Below are 18,011 nucleotides of genomic sequence, written 5' to 3' on the forward strand. Positions count from 1 at the left end.
TCCACACGTCACGACACGTCTAGGAAGATATGAGAAGTCCGCATGAATTTCAGGCACGAATTGGGAACTAATTTATGGATACGAAATATTTTTATCGCACCCAAACACATATATGACTTTATTACTTACGTCAGAGAGTCAACATTGAAAGGTCATTATACAGCTGAATGGAATACCCATAACACTGAAAACATGAATATACTACTAACATATCCCATGTTTATCGGAAAAAGCCTTCTACAATCACATTGTAAATAACTTTGTTGCCTCATTTCATTGCCATGTGGTTCCCGGCACCAATGGAAAAAAGAATAGGACCACTCCATCTCTTTCCCATGGATGAAATAAAAGGCGACAAAGGGATAGGATTATAAACTTGGGAGTCCTTTTTTTAAGAGATGTGCTAGCAACCTGTCACTATTTGAATCTCAATTCTATCATTAAGCCAAACAGCTGAACGTTTCAGTCTTCTGATGAATGTTTTGGCTCCGTCTACCCTGCAAGGGATATAAGTATGTTATGTCACTCATTTTACTTTTTTACCATGAAATAAATGTTCTCATATTCCGCAAAAAAACCATCGGCCATTAATTCCAGTGGCAACATGTCCGCCCTTGAGAACACGGTCTATTTAATATGTCCCGCAAAGCTATGCAATTTGTAGTAAAATGTGGTCGACCCGGACCCGAGTCACATGCTTGCATTAATTCGGCCGCCAGCCTCCAATGAGCCACTGGGGTTGTGGTGCCAGATCTGAGTGACTCGAACTACATTATTTAAACTTAACACTTAAATCGCTCTCTATCAGTCATGTAGCGTAAAAGTTACTGCTACCTGCCTTCCTGCCTTCCTGCCTGTGACTATATATAATAACATATATGTATATTTATACATACGCTGATCATTCTATCCCTCACAAAAAATTACTTGCTTTCGCAGAACACAAGCGCGATATGGGGAATTCAATAGGCGGTGGATTTAGCAAATCCAAGCTTAAAGCACAAAAGTTCGCTCGACTGATTCGCTCGAAATGATCAGATTGAAGAGGGGGGAGGGGGGCGGAGAGGGGAAGGAGGCACTGGTACTGCTTCTATTCATCGCAGGTTTTGTATGATACTCGGAAAACTTAATCTATTTTGGCATGCCCTAACTTGTTACAGAATAGAATGTTATGACAGCGCTCTTGTTGGTACCTACATTCGAGTTATTTTGTGAGAGATTATTGAAATCTCTTTTATTATAGAATCTTGTACGTTTTAACAAGACATAAAGAATAACTTTTATAACTATGTACTACGGGGATTTCTTGTTACTGTGTAAACTTCTATGCAATAAAGATATTACAAACATACATAGAATAGGTTTCACATGTATTAATTTGGTAAAAAAACATTAGTAGAAATCGCTCAGTAGACAGAAATAAATGATTGATACATACCTTCGGAGGTCTCGGGTTTGATTCTATGCACGGACAAATATTTTTTCTTTGTTCTCTTTTTATTTGTTCTTACCAATTTTCTGATTTTTTTTTTGTATTATGTGATTGTGCCAATCAGAACCATTGCAATTTTTTGTATTTTATTTGACTGTTCCATATGAAACCAGTTCACTAAATGGTATCAACAGGGAAGACTCCTTCTGTCACGATCGTAACTCAATCGATGGTTTATAATTAGCAGAAAGGAATTATCTGAACAAAAAAAACAATGCCTTACCTATTTTCGCTTCATAATTCAAAATACTGCACGCTCGCCACACTTACAATGTCAACGCCAGTAAATTTTGCTCAGTCGCAACGAGGGATATGAAAAAAGCGGTTTTGCGGAGTTCCCTGGGAGTGGCACGCACTCGTACTCGCGTCGATCAAAGCGGCGGCTTTGTCAGAGTCGGCCGCCTGGAAACTGAACGCTGGTAACTGGGGACAGGATGTGGGACTCACTGGATGTGCCGGGAAAGACTTTACAGTTTTACAGAAACGCCGTCCGCTTGGAAACTGAATGCTTGTTAGCTGAGGACAGGATGTGGGACTAACTGGTTGTTTCAGTAAAGAGTTTTGAATTTTAAAGAAACGCTAGCTACCTGGCAACTGAATGCTAGCGAGCTGTGGACAATATGTGGTACTAACTGGATGGGTAAGAAAGTATTTGAGTTTTACAGACATAGTGGAAAAGAAATTGTTACATAAATATCAAAAGATATACTTTGGGCTGAAAATCATAATGCGGAGGCAGCGACTACAACTGCAGCAAATAGGTATAGGACAGAGTAAGGATCAAACAAATAAAAGCTTAAATATCAGAAAGCGAACCCTGGGCTCCGAATGTAACCAGGAGTGTAATGAATAAAATAAAAATTAAGCAAGCAAAGATGAGAGAGAGAGATTGTAGAGAATTGTGATTATGGTGAGACAATAAAGAAAGATTTAGATTTATAGTTTGAGTTTCCCTGTTAATTTAAAGTTAGAATCTCACAATACAGTGTATGAACTCCCAATAAATAGAACTAACCAAAAATGCTAGCTTCCGATAGTATAATCTGAAAAAAGTGAAAATCTTTTCACTGGTATTAAAGCAACTCACAGAATCTTAGGACACAGTGTAAAATGTATTTAACAAATTGCTTGCTTTGAAGCTAACTCAGCCTGCCATTGGGAATATCTCAAAACAAAATAAAATCCGGATAAACAGAAACCTGACCCTTTGTTAGAAGCAATCTAACTTTCAGTATCACTGAATTAAATTCCTGTGAAATGTGCAAATTCTATGGAACAGTTGCTGTCCATACAAGGAAATGAAACTGTGTAATTATCCGATTTTTATTGTAACATTTTCAAATATTTTAATAAACGTCCATCATGCCATCTTAATATAATCGATCTCATAATCTTAGATTGCTATAAAATCAAATTAAACTTTACCGGTAACAATAACGATGTCTATTATTACAGTAAAAAAAATTGAAATGAATAAAAAGGCAAACTCTTACACGCACCTTACACTTGTTAATTGCTATGACCAACACGATACATGTAGAATACAAACAAAACTCCGTAACCTTTTATCTATATAGAAATATTTCAATCCACGCAACAATCCCATTTGAAGGACCGTTCAAAAAGTGCAAAACATCGGTTAACCCTCCCGTCGTATTTGTCTGGCTCATAACTCGGAAACTCGAAACCCGCGGATATTAGTTCTTCAATAACCGTAGTTCCGCTGTGTCACTGGACGGGTTAGCTGCAAACTGCAATACAGTTTAGAAACGTGGCGCTGGCAGGTAGGATGGATGGGTAATCGACGGCGTTATGCAATGCAAATGTTTTCACGGGGTTTTTTTGGAGCGACGATTTTTTAGCGCGTGTGTTACTCACCACGAAGCAAATTGTGAAGTTTCATCAGGAAAACGTTTCTATTTTCAAAAATTCATAAAACGCTAGCTTTTTAATTTGTTGTGTAGGTTCCTTGTATGTCATTTTAGCCAACATACGAGTACTTTGGTAATCAAATAATATGTTATTGGCACCAACTATGCTCTGGTTCTAGGACCCAGTAGAATCACAATAACGGCACCTTTATTGAGGTCGGTTACAATACTAGGCCAACGAATGAGGTTGTCTAATTATAATAACTCCGCAAAGACACATCGCCATGCATGCGACCCGGCTCATTCTACGCATCACATTCAACACGCACTTACCCCTATCTCTTTGTCGGCCCTTTGACACAGGGCATTTACACAGAACAACGAGAGAACAAAGGTGGCGCATTCATTTTTAATTAAAGTTTTTCAAGAATAATTATCGCAAGTCAACGTCTTTCTATCATGTATAATACATGATAAAAGACCTTGCTTTAATGTAAGTATGAGTATATTTAATATACACTTATATCAAACCCCGGTGTGATTTTTTATTTAGTTTTGCAATATTTTCAATTGGAGTCTCCACTCCAATCTCCAGTTAACACAGCTGTCGAATCTCTGTACTTTATTTTGTAATCCTTGAGGCGAGAATAAGCGCTTTTATTTCGGCTTACAATATTTTTCAATAGTTCAGTGTCGTATTTCTGTAATTTATATTTTGTAATCCTAGAAGCGAGAGCACGCGTGAGTGCTCCCAGGCAAATGCAGGCGTTATTTATACGGCGATGCGACTCGGCGCAATGGAGTGCAAACCCATTCTCGACTATTGCATCCTTTTCTAGTATTTTTTAATATTTTTATAGGTGGGAGGGGTGTACAATGTCCCATACGAGCGACCCGTCCCGAATTGGCACTGATGTTATATATGTATGTACATACATCATTCTACACCGTAAAGCGACTTTGTTGTACACTACGAGTATGTTGTGATATAAGACCAGTTTTACAAAAGAACATAACAATAACAGGGACGGTTCGTGTCTCTACTAACTTTCTTAGTTCTAAATTAAACATGAGCCGCCATTTGGCACCGGTTAGGATCTTATCACTATGAACATTAATTATTAGGCTTTATTATTGTAGTTATTTGGTATTTACATGTAGTATGTACGTAGCGAACAGTAACGTAAGGCGTAGAATATCCAATAAAGCAGTTGTGTATCGCCACCGGCGAGATGTTGTGAGAACCTTAAAACATTTAGGCCCAAGTTACACATATTAAATTAAAAAAAAAATATATTAGAATGCGTCAAAATGTACAAATAATAGTAGAAAACAACTGACGACATACAAATAGAGCTATTTGTGATGTTTACTGTAGCGAAGCCCCGCCGAACGCCCCGCCCCGCCCCGCTGAACGCTCCCATAAACAAGCGTTTGCACGCGGCACATACTCGTCTAATACAAGTGTTGTCTTTGACACTGCACTGCCAAGAAAAATGTGAGGTGTTTCGGTTCAAAGGCGGAGGAAATATTTGAAACGTAGCAACGAAATTGTGTCTTAAAATTTTTAACGTTACAATCTCCGATCTGATGCCGGGCAGAAATGATTCTGTGTCCAATTTTTCGTTTTGAAAGCACTTGTTCAATTTTCGTTCGTTTATAATTCTATCTATATTGTTGTTACACTTACATTAAATCACGCCTCTTTCCTGATGTAGTAGGCAGAGACTACATCTTTCTATAGTCATAACACTCTTCTCAAGCTTGGCGGTCGTGGGCACTATTGACCTGACCTTTCGCTAGGACCTCGCTGGTTTAATCAAGCTACGATCATCTTGGCCTTCCCAGTCCAACCTTCTCATGCATTCTCCTTGTTTATTTGCTTAGTCGACCCATTTTCTTACATCCGTTTCACGTGGCCAAACCATCTAGGCATTCCCATTTTAGACACTATAATTATCTTATATTGCATCACAATTTCCACTAATTACACTGTTCCTTTTCCTGTCACTCAATTTTTACTCATTTCCATAGCGTTAATTCTGCTTATTGTTAGATATCTAAGTAAATTAAATAAATGTTTCAAATTATCTCTGATTCTTCATAGATTTTGTCTTTGTCTAATATACATTTAAGAGTAAGGAATCGTTTACAATCTATATTATGTAGGTTAATTATACGATGGTTATGTCGTGTTATCGGCTATGTTAGCGGCCTGTGCGTGTAGCGGTCGCGGGATCGATGCCCGGCCTACATAATTTAGCCGGGGTATACGTGATGAGTCGATTGATTATGTACCAAGTTTCAGCCCTTACTTAATGGCACGTACATATATTCATAGCATGGCCGGATCATCTCTATTATCGAAGCCATAATACCCTTGTAAGTTATAGTGCCCACAGTGATCAAGTGATTTAATAAGTAGAATTATCATACACACACATTTTACGTCTTTACAAAAAGACGGTTTTTTTTTTTTAAGTAGACTAATCGGTGACGAATCTAATAGACTCGGGATAATTGTATTCCACCTATATCTAAATTTTACGTTTTCAGATTAAGGTACAGCCACTTAAGTGTATTTCTTATTATTAGGAAAAAAATGTGTTGAAAGTGCTCCCTGCGGGCTGTCTCCGCCACAAGCTTTCACATATTCCTCAGAAGAATCCGATGCGTCAACAAAAATTACTTTCTCGTACATTATAATATCAAGTAAAAATAAAGCTGAATTGGAGTTTCGCTACTAGGCACGAAAATAGATATGATGTTATCAAAGTCTGGCAATATTCAGTTAGCGGGAACTTCAGAATGCTGTCTCGGAAAATGTTTTCACGACATCGACGGTTTCTGAGTAAAAGTGAAATATTTTATGTTAAATATCATATACACTGAGAGCTTCGTAATTTTTGTGGGGTATGGATTTTTCAACTTTGTATTTTTTACTTATATGTTAAAAATCTATGAGATTCGAAAACTGTAAGCACTTCGTTTCTGGCTATGCAGAAACCTCATTTTTAACATTCGCCATGATCCACGCATGAAACTTTTAATTTAATTCTTCATTCACATCGTAACGATTACATATTATGCTACACGTCTTTACTTGACTTACTTGATTTACTTCTATTATCAAAAGAGGTATCCAATATAATGTGAACTCCATAATTCTAATTTTCATTTAGCTTTCAGGGTCAAATACGGCCTCTTTTGTCCTATCAGAATTTCTTGTGACATAAAAAATGTATGTACAGTATGACTATTCAGAAATAGGTACATACTGATTCGGCGCAAAACTAGAGCGACATCAAAAGAATTCCCGGTTCTTTACTTCCGAAATTCCCGACGCGATGCAATATCCGGACTCCGGAGTCGGACATGTGCAACAGGGTCTTAATGCAGCAGTGCACACGATTGCAATGCTCTTAAAAATTTCCAATCCGTCGCTTTTTGCCGAATCTGCAGTTGCTAACAACGAGTTTTGCTACTAAAGCTGTGTATGTGTAGTTCACAGTGGTTTAGTGAACTTTCAATGTGCGAGTGATGTGTGCTAGTGATAGCGTGTTAATGCTAAATGGGCATTGATGTACCTAATACTTCTCATTTGATGGAATGGAACGATTTGATTAAGAAAGATGGCAAGTGAAAATGGAAATTCACAGCGTCAATTTTGGCGTAACAGTTACCAATAGGAGATCGGTAACAAAGATTTATTTTTAAAATAGATGTTCTACTGTCGAATTATGTTCTATTAAAATACTCGACTACCAGATGTCGATACAAATACGCACTTGATCAATGTGAGCTTTCAGGATATCAGAATAAAAACAAAAAGAGAGCAGTTAGTCGCTATCGCAACTGGATGAATGACCGGCAAAGTGTTTCTCAAAAACGAAGAATTACTTGCGTAAATAAAGAAACTTTACTGACGTAATCTGCATAGCCGCCTAGAGAAAATTTGATTTTCTCTTTGGTGTAGCAAGAGGCTCACTCGTGGCGATTGTTGTTGCTGATTGAAACATACGAATAAACACAACTTTCAACTTAACACCGTTGCTGGAGCTGCGCCGCTGTTCCGAGGCATTAAACCAAGTCGATGATAAAAAGATATTTCCTATGTGGCGGTCGAGGCTAAAACTTTACTTCTCCTACAAGCGGAAATTCACACTAAAATAAGCAAAATCTACACCATTAATCTTTATCGATTCATTCATTTTAAACGCCCAATAAATCGATCACCAACTCGAGTGCTCCAGAAACCCGAACGAGATTCGAAATGAAGTCTGAGTGAGACATAAACAAATCGGCAATATCCATCGGAGTGTATCTTCACTCGCGAGATATCTAATTCAGGGCACACAGTCAATATCGTTAGAGAGCGCGTGACCCGCGTCTCAACTCGCGCGACCCGCCAAGCGCTAACTACACGGATAAAAATTAAGACGCAGCGCGGGGAACAAATACATTTTGGAAAAATATTGAAGCGGGTAGAGGTGACAGCGCTAGTGATATTGGTAACAATATCTGATTAGCTCACTGAGGAAGAGAACGCTTGTTATCATAGCATTTTTGCAATGTTTAGATGATTATTCTGTTTGTAAATAATTACATGTACAATTTCCAAATTATAAAATGTAAGAATTTTTTTTAATCTTACATTTTATGATGATGTGTTATTTAACCGATGTATTTTCATAGTATTTAAAATCCGACATTGTGAAGTTAGTGAAAAACTGGCGACCTGTTTACATTGCCTCACTGCCAAAACTTACTCGTATGTTCCATTCTACAATAGAAAAGAAAATACATTCATGAACCATCAAACATTTTTTTTGGCAAAAGTAGGTAGGTACCTATATTTATTACCCTTTGGCACTCTGCCTTAACTTTTTGAAGGGCCGCCTAAAACATCGCGATATATTGCAATGGTATCGACATGGCGTTTACAACTATGCGGAGTACATGTGGAATTTAATGGCTGTTCCAGTTTTATTCCACAATATAGATAAATATTTTCGCAAATGGAATTGAAATATTAGGATACGCCTCCTGACAGGGAAGAAGTGTCAAGTTAAGACGAAAATTCATTGAAGAAAATATTTTGAAAGTGTCTACGGAAAATGATATAAATGGAATAACAGAACCTAAATTACAAAATTAAATAAAAAACAGCGGGACAGCACTAAAATATTTTTTTTTTTAAAATAAGTATACCATACCACAGAGGCACTAATATAATCATATAAAAAGAACACAGTTACTAATTTGATATATATATATATATACATAAAATTACGCCTTTTCCCCGAAGGGGCATGCAGAGACTACATCTATCCACTTTAATTTAATAAAAAAAAAGTAAAGAACCATCAAAAGTAAAACTAAATTATTCATAAGACTTCAGTTCATTTTCTCAATATATCGACTCTCATCTGAGTTATTTAAACATTGGCTGGTAGAGCGATACTTTATCGGCGCATCGGCATATTTTATGCAGATGTCATGTGATTTGCCTATTGTTTCCTGATAGAGAGTCGGGTGTCGGTTGTCGGGGGTGTCGCGAGAGCTGTGATTGTGGGCTTTGACTCATTGTGACGGAAAAATAACGCGATTGTCTGTTGTTTGTATTGAACTGCAAAAGTGTACGGCTGCGCGTCTTGTTTACAAACTGTTTGAACTTACATGAAAGAGGTATTTTGATGTGTCTGTTCATAGTTTCGTATTTAGACAAACGATTAAATCTACTTTGAAGAAGAGTCTATAAATTTTAATCATTAAATTTGTTTATCAAGATGGTCTTTGATAACGTTCGGGGTAAATAGGTTAAGTGGTTCCAAAAGTAGATTCGTAATCGCTCCCAGGCCACCAATTATGACATGACACAAAAACGATTCTCCCCATTTCTGTATCGTTTTAAAATAATTATATCTAAGTGATGTAATTTCCCTTCACAAACACATAAAATTTAATTTGCCCTATTACAAAGTGGAATAAAAAACGCGTCCCTCACCAAACCTCCGGCAATTAATTATACAACATGACAAAAACACAACTATGCGTTTAGTAAATCCGCGGATTATTTTCGTGACTTGTGACTCGTGACTCGCAAGTCATGGCTCGGTTAGTGTTTGCAATTAGATAGCGAACTTTGTTGATGAAACTTTAATGAATGTTTACGTAGGGAACATACGATCGTCACTTATTAAATTAATTATTTCATTGAAAACAATGATTTTAATTAAAATTTCCATCTTTATCAGCTTAGCGTTTAGAAAAGTAACAACAAACATTCTGTAAAAAGAATGTGTAGTAAGTAAGCAAATTACAGTATTAGTGTCATACGAACAGCCCGTAAAACTTAGCTAAGTTATTTCACTGTCATAGTCCATTTACATTACAGCTATCCGAAAGATATTAAATATATTGAATTACTTACTTTAAGCCTCGACTTCGCATAGAAATAAAATTATGTGAAAGTTTTTCTTTATGGACAAATTATATAAATTAAAAACATTTAAGAATATAACAGAGCCAACTAAAGAGCAACGTACAACTATAAACCTTACTACATAGACTTACGATCTCTATTCAAACACCAACTTATTTCCAACCTAATGAATTCCCAGACAAATGAACCCGCGCTCGCGAAGGAGTCTAGCACTTAGTGTTCAGTCACGTTAGGGCCATCTGCGGCCGCGCATTACGCTCTGAAAAAAAAGCTCCGAGCACTTAATGTGCTTAAAATTAGTTTAAGCTTTAAGAAGCTAATGGGTCTGCACTCGGCTGGTTTACATGAAGCGCACACTACAATGATATAGTAAATGACATTAAATGCAAAAGCATTTAGAACATAAACTTACAAAAGTAAGTAAGGAAAATGTTTGATATATTATTATTTATTAGTATGAGTAATATCGTAGTCAAAGGTGCACCATTTCTCTTCAGAGGGTAACTAATTAAAGGTTCCGTTTTTGCCATTAAGCTGCCGAACTGAAATGCTGTCAAATGTAACTGTCCTGACGAAGTGGCGGGTATATAACTAGTGTGTATGACCTTTTTAAATATAAATTTACCTTAAATTAACATTAAATTTCCCGTACCCACGGGATTCTTAAAAATATCCTTATTCCTGCAAAATTTCGTAAATCGTAACATATTTATGGACAGATTGAAATATACTCTGACAGACTTTCGTGTATCTCGCATTAACAACATCTATACTGCCTGTGATAATCCTGTTTATTATCTCCCAGCGTACAGTACGCAACAACAAAACAGAAAAACCGAATGCAATCCGCATAGGTTCAGCGCCATGTTTAAATTTGCAATTCAACTAGACCACCTTCGCCCTAACTACGAGAGACTCCTCCATATTTGATAAACAAATATGAAAATGAGCAGATCCGTCGGCGGGGCTGAATAATGTAACCGTATTGTGACATCGACATGTGCGGGAACTTGTGTAGTCAACTAGATATATGAACATATATCTATATGATGAATGAAAGCAGGTTGACTAAGCAGATATACATGGAGAGTGCGGAGGGAAAAGTCGGAGTGGGAAGACCTAGACGAACATATCTTGATCAAATTAAGGACGTCCTGGTAAAGGGTCAGGTCAAAAGTACCCGAAAACACCGAGCTTGCATGAAGAGAGTTATGAATGTGGATGAAGCGAAGGAAATATGCAGAGATCGTGGCAAGTAGAAAAAGGTAGTCTCTGCCTACCCTTCCGGGAAAGAGGCGTGATTTTATGTATGTATGTATGTATGTATGTATCTATATTTTGCTAGGAAGGGTTGAAGATCTAGCAGCACAAGATAATCTTCTGTCAAAAAAAATATAGCATGGGATCCTGTTCATCCCTCTGGGAAAAATATAATTATTTGTTTTTCCAAAGACATTCCGATTACGATTCGCTCATCAAAAAATCACCTGAACCTAAGTAGCTTAAAAGTATGTGTAGTTCTGTCGTTAAATACATGCCGTACATTCCACTGCTCAGCACACGTCACCTCGCAGAAGTAAGAGCGCGCCATTCCCGCTAAATAAGGACAAAAATGCGACTGAATCCAGGTGCTTTTCTTTGTCGATAAATGCATCGTGTTGCTAAATTCCCTTCCCTGATGAAGCCGACTTCTTCTATGAGTATTTTTATTTATTTTTATAAAAGTTTTCTAACCTTAATTAAAAAACTATAATCATATATTTGGCTTGTTTCTCATGGAGAAAGGAACATACTACGGCTTTCCGCTTTTCACGATGTTTACAGAATTATCTTGCTTTCTATACATTTATAATTTTTTCACACATTCTCGCCGATAACTGTTAACCTCTGATTTTTTCAAGAAACCTACAATTCGGCCCCTAAAAATTCAAGGAAGCTGGCTCAGTCCCGATCACTCAGATCTGCTCCTACCTTTCAGTGCTGCTTTTATTATCTAAACTAGCTGTGCCCACGACTTCGTCCGCGTGGAATAGTTATTTTGAGCATCATCAAGGATGAATAATTTTCCCTTATTATACTTCCCTTCATTTATACTGTAGTGAAACCTTGAGACAACATCTGTCTCTCTGTTTAATTGTGTACGTGGCTAGGGTCATATAGCTGCTTTATCTCAGAATGCTCAACACATGAAATACCGTTAGTCTTTAATAATAGTTATCCTTGCGGGGATACCGTTGTCGGCTATGGACACCACGGCCTCTCATGCCCTAGGAGTGCCGGCCGTTTAGGGCGCCATGCCGCCCTAAATTATATAATCCTCCTAAAACCAAACGGTCTGGCTCGGGATGATGCCAAGAGACCGGATGGTATGACTTTGGTACCCTGGAGATTGGGGCGGCCTTTTGTGTGGGATGCTACTTGTCGACACACTTGCGCCGTCTCATCTTCAGGTTACTAAATCTAAGGCCGTTTTGCTTCAAATGAGGCAAAAAACCTCAAAAGGCGCAAATATGTAGTTATCGGGATCAAAGTTTACATCAGATGGCAAGTGTGATAGTGATATTGAAAGGAGAGTGAACGCGGATGGTGAATGGAGCTTTGCATGCCTTTATGAGCAGTCAGAAACTATCCAAAAAGGCTCGACTGGCTGTGCACAGGGGCGTGTTGGTCCCGACATTAATGTATGGGAGTGAAAGTTGGGTATGGCAAAAGAAGCACGAAAGCAGAATAAATGCAGTGGAAATGAGAGCGTTAAGGAGTATGTTGGGTGTGAAATTGAGTGACCGGATAAGGAACAGTGTGATAAGGGAATGTTGTGATGTGAAAGAAGATGTAGTTACAGGAATAAAAAAGGGTATGTTGAGATGGTTCGGTCATGTGGAGAGGATGAATGAAAACAGGTTGACTAAGCAGATATACATGGAGAGTGTGGAGGGAAAGGTCGGGGTGGGAAGACCTAGACGAACATATCTTGATCAAATTAAGGACGTCCTGGTAAAGGGTCAGGTCAAAAGTACCCGAAACCGCCGAGCTTGCATGAAGAGAGTTATGAATGTAGATGAAGCAAAGGAAGTATGCAGGGATCGTGGCAAGTGGAAAGAGGTAGTCTCTGCCTACCCCTCCGGGAAAGAGGCGTGATTTTATGTATGTATGTAGTTATCGGTAATATCTATACTTTTGAACCTTTTGGGGTAGAAACTCTGGGACCGTGGGGCCTATCTGCCCATCAGCTTTTCCGACAATTGTCGAAAAAGCTAATTGAGGGATATCTTGACCGGAGGGCTGGAAATTATCTGGCTCAGAGAATCAGCATTGCCATTCGAATTGGCAATGCTGCCAGCCTTCTGGGCACATTCCCGCATGTTGATGCTATGCAAGGACTGTACAATTTATAAATTAAATTTTAGTTTGTAGTCATCTTTTTTCTTTCTTTTTATAAGTAGCTTTAGTTTTAATTTGATTATTGCATTGAATTTGATAATTGTAACCTCTATTATTGTCCTAAGATGATTTTCTTCACTTAGGGTTATTCTATTATTTTTTTTAATAATAAATACGAAAGTTAGTCTTGAGTGCCGCTGCGTAGTGAAAACACGTGTTTATTCTAACCTATTTCAGACTTTTTCAAGTTTAATAATAAAAATGTAAAAAAAAAAACGCGCTAATAGTACACTACCTCAGAGGTGGCAAGGAAACGGATGCATATTATGACGCTTGCAACTTTTTGCATCGTTATATCACAGAAACGGTAGCTTTGTTGAAAAAAAATATTGATACCTTTTTTATAGATAACTTTATGATCTACAATTTATGTCTGAGGTAATTTTCCGATTTGAAAAACTTACCGTTTTAAAGAAAATTGCGATACACCCATTTTTTACCTTTGACCGTGAGTAAATTTTTTTCCTTAAACCGGAATCATGGGGAATTTTGAAATAATGCTTTTGATTGTGTTTTAAATAATTATACTCATTTTCAGCTTGATGGGAATTAATGTAGCTATGTAGTATTTTTTTCATAGTAATTAGTAGCGGCCCGCTTGTGCAGCAAACGGTTCAAGCCAAAGCCGACTTTAGGCGCTACAGGTTACGGCGCTAAATCCACTGCGGGTAATGCAACGTGTGTTCGCGGTTCTACAGAACAACGTCTATGGATAAACTGAAAAATTAAGATTTTTTTTCTTCGTATTTTTTCGGGATAAAAAGTATCCTATTTTACGCCCAGGATAATAAGGTATAATTATACCAAGTTTCATCAAAATCGAACCGTTAGTTTTCACGTGATGCCTGAACATACAGACAGACAGACAAAAATTTTTTTAATCACATTTTTGTGTTTGGTATCGATCCAGTAACACCCCCTGCTATTTATTTTTTCAATATTTTCAATGTACAGAATTGACCTTTCTACAGATTTATTATATGTATAGATTTTCAATGTACAGAATTGACCTTTCTACAGATTTATTATATGTATAGATTATGTACACTTAATTTTATGAACCTTCAGGGTTACCTCAAAACAAAGCAGAAAAACAGCTCCACTCAAACAATATCTAACATCAACAAAGACAGATTTATCCGGAATGAACTGATTTGCATAAAATTAAAAGTGGTTAAGTCCTGATGAATAAAACGGCGCGCCTCGGTGGCTCCTTTGGAAATCTCTTTTATGATTATGCGATTTGTTTTCAGGGTTCTGCGGGAACTGGCAATATTCTATTACCCGGCTTTAGCAGGAAGATATGGCTGAATGGTGGCCAGATGGGAATTACTTTCATTATTTTTTTGTTCAAGGCTCTGGTGCAGGCTTGAAATACTTCACAACTTTTTAAGAGAAAAACCAATATGTTTATGTGATTCTTTTATTAGTTCATTAGTTAGTTTAGTTTTAGATTTTATACTAAAATAATATCTTGTTTTCTGTGTGACAAAGTCGCCTTTAATTGAATAAATGGACTAAACTAACGAGTTTGGATGAAAGTTTGAAGCGAGTATGCAGGAATCTGACAGGAAGCTTAGCAAAGATGTAGCTACCGCTCCGAGGCCTGATGATGGTACTTATTTATAATCGTGACGTGTCAATTGTTCCTACGGGCCCAGCAAACAACGCCCGACTCGAACCTGACCATTTTTTCAACCGCGGCCGTTGAATTTTCCACGCAAGCGATTGCATTAGAATCACGGGGCATGTGAGCTCGATGATTAATGGGGGGTTCGGCCCCTAATGCTACCCTTGTTTATTCTAATGTTGGCACAATGAGCCAGCGGACGGGGCCCCACATCCTTCACGCGAATTAACTCCTTCTGACAGATTTTTTTTCCAAAAAATAACGGCCTCTTTGTTATTAAACTAGCGATCCTTACTCGCAAGATGGTCTGTATTATATGTTAAGAAAATGTGTTTTTATACAAATATTTTTTATACATCTTAGTACACCTCCCTCATTAGTCACGCAATTTTTCAGAGATGTCGTGGTCGGCTTCCGAAGGCGTACAAAGTTTAGGGTTCGCATCCCGGGTCATTTCGGATCTAACCATTTTTCTAGCAACGTCATTAAATTTTTGCCGATTTTCTGCATTCAGTGATGGAAGCCTGCGTGGACGTTCTAAGACTTATTACATGTTTCGCTGTGATTCAAATAGGTAATGATGACTTTGATAAGCAAGAATTAAAAAAAAAAATATCCCTTGTTATCGACTTTCAAATAAGAATATTTTATAGAACTATCTCGGCACCACTCATGTCTCTTCCAATATTCTGGTTACACGTATACGAAACCAAGCCATTATGAGAATCATCAGATATGGATTGATTTGTCAGGTCTATATTAAAAAGAGGCATTACATTGAACTTTGTACTGTTTTAAAAAATCGGTCTACAAATAATCTAAGAATTATTGAACGAGAAATAGGATCGAAGACGATAATGCTCCACGTCTGCTTTTTGTTTGGAATGGAATCCTTCATGTGAGAGCTTTTTGCTGTAGACAATCTGGGTGCTGTAATGTTGTTTGCAGCTTGCTGTCTGCGGCCGTTTTATTTCTAACTCTCTCTGGAGGAAATAAAAACCACGTGGTAATTGTACTATTTATTTATGGAACTTAAGATTTAAAACAAATAACAGGACAAAGAAATTATCAAAAGTATCGAGTGGTCTAAGCCGCCAAATGATTTTTTGTTAGTAAAATGATGCACTTAGTTAGCACACTATACCGAAGTAACACTTTTTGAAGTACCGAACACACAACCAAAATGATTTTTTTTTGTTAGTAAAATGTTGCTGCACACTATACCGAAGTAATACTTTTGTATTTTGCGGAAATGTACGGTTATTATAATTATTCATTTGATTAATATAGATAACTCACATTTTTTAATAAATGAATTGTTAAATTTGATTCTTTGGTACAAAATCAAATAATCTTAAGTTACATAAATCTCTACAGATATCTTTTTACACGTCAAGTAAAATGATTCACACAGTCACGAGCGGCGAGACAAATGGAGTTGCTTCACGGTTCGTAGCTCCGCCGCCGAATTGTGGAAAAACGCCTGCGTTTGTAACTGTACGTGCATCATTCATAGACGGTACACTAGGGCAGATACTTTAATTCGGGCAGGGATTTTCCTTCTCAGATTTATTCCAGGCTATGTTTTGAAGCTTATCAGATTTATATAGCAATTAGAAAATTAACTTCCTACAGACATTGATCTCGGTTACATCGTACCACTCTGCGGAGGAGCCCGGGATGCGCCTTTTGATCCTACAGAGCAATTGGCGGCGTGCCGCGGAAGAGCTGAATATGGAATCTGATGAACCAGTCTTACTAAGACAGTAATCAAAACTGAAGCTATCTCTTGAAATATAACGGAAACACAGTCACAAATGTTGAAGCAACAATACTAACCGCAACTCTATCGCAGTCAATGGCGTCTGCAGTTTCCAATTCACAGCTCCGGCCGCGTCACGGCGGTATCGGCAGCCATCAATAAAGTTCCGGCGTCACGGCGGCTCGTCACGGGCGCCGAGTGACAGCGCGCGAGATACCGCGTGAAATATCACCCCGGCTCCGTGCGTGTTCCTGTTGGGAACTTCTGAAAGGGTGACGGGCTTCAGCGGTACGAGTATATTGTTGTGCGGGATGCGCTGTGCTGTGCGTGTTCTAGACAATTGTGTTTTTTATGAGTGAACTTTGCAGCAAATTAAATAAATATATACGGGACAAATTACACAGATTGAGTTAGCCTCGAAGTAAGTTAAGGACTTGTGTTACGAGAAACTAACGTTGAAAGTTTTCCTGAGCAACCTACATGACTCTTCGTCGCAAGTGAAGAGATTTAGTCTCTACCTGTATGTATGTTCCTCAGATACTTCATAACGAAAAAGAAACCATTAAAAAAGAAAACTGAATAAATTATTTTACGTGAATCGGAAAATGCGTTTTATTCTCAGATTATAATTGCAGTATTACCGCCCGATGTACAACTTAATCAAACTAGTTTTAAAAGTATAAAACTCCTCAGCGCCGGTCGCTGCCGCTGACAAGCTTTCGCCTCGTATATTGATAGTTTTTTCACTCGTCTAGACGCCAGATCCTATCTCGGATTGACAGCCATTTTTTATAGCAAAACGACGAGATAAAAAAATACATTTTTCTTCACCGCGCGTCACGTATCACAGTGGAAAATGGAAAGAAAATAAAAAAGAACGCTTCGACGTGGTCGCTGGTTGGAGCAGATGTTTTAATTAGAATACGAATTATTATTATGTTTTTTTTTATTCACAGAGCTCTGTAAAAGGAGACTTTGAATAACTAACACTAATTAATATTTGCCATTTTGCTAAGAAAAAGGCTGAAGCTAATTACACATTGCGGATTTAATTACTATAATGAAACTTTAGCTTGTATAATATTTCATATTTTTTTTTATTTTATCTTTTCAAATTTAACACGTTCGCATTCTGATTTAAAAACCAATGTATTTGTCACACAAATTAACCCTTTATCAAACAAAGCACTTCCCTTTTCGAGTTGCCATCTTACATGCATACATATAATCACGTCTATATCCCCTGCGAGGTAGACAGAGTCACTAGTCATCAAAAGACTGAAACGTTCAGCTTAATGATAGAATTGAGATTTATATAGATAGGAACAGGTTGCCAACTCAATCCCAAGTTTATAAACCTATCCCTTAGG

General features: G+C 37.6%; 1 protein-coding gene across 1 annotated transcript in view; it reads left to right on the top strand.

The window, feature by feature from the left end:
• The window catches only part of LOC106137737 (nephrin-like), a 191,857-nt gene that overhangs the window by 78,591 nt on the left and 95,255 nt on the right, over positions 1-18,011 (top strand). The gene's annotated exons all lie outside the window — the stretch shown is intronic.

This window comes from Amyelois transitella, chromosome 2 (genome assembly GCF_032362555.1).
Source record: "Amyelois transitella isolate CPQ chromosome 2, ilAmyTran1.1, whole genome shotgun sequence".
NCBI classification, from domain to species: domain Eukaryota; kingdom Metazoa; phylum Arthropoda; class Insecta; order Lepidoptera; family Pyralidae; genus Amyelois; species Amyelois transitella.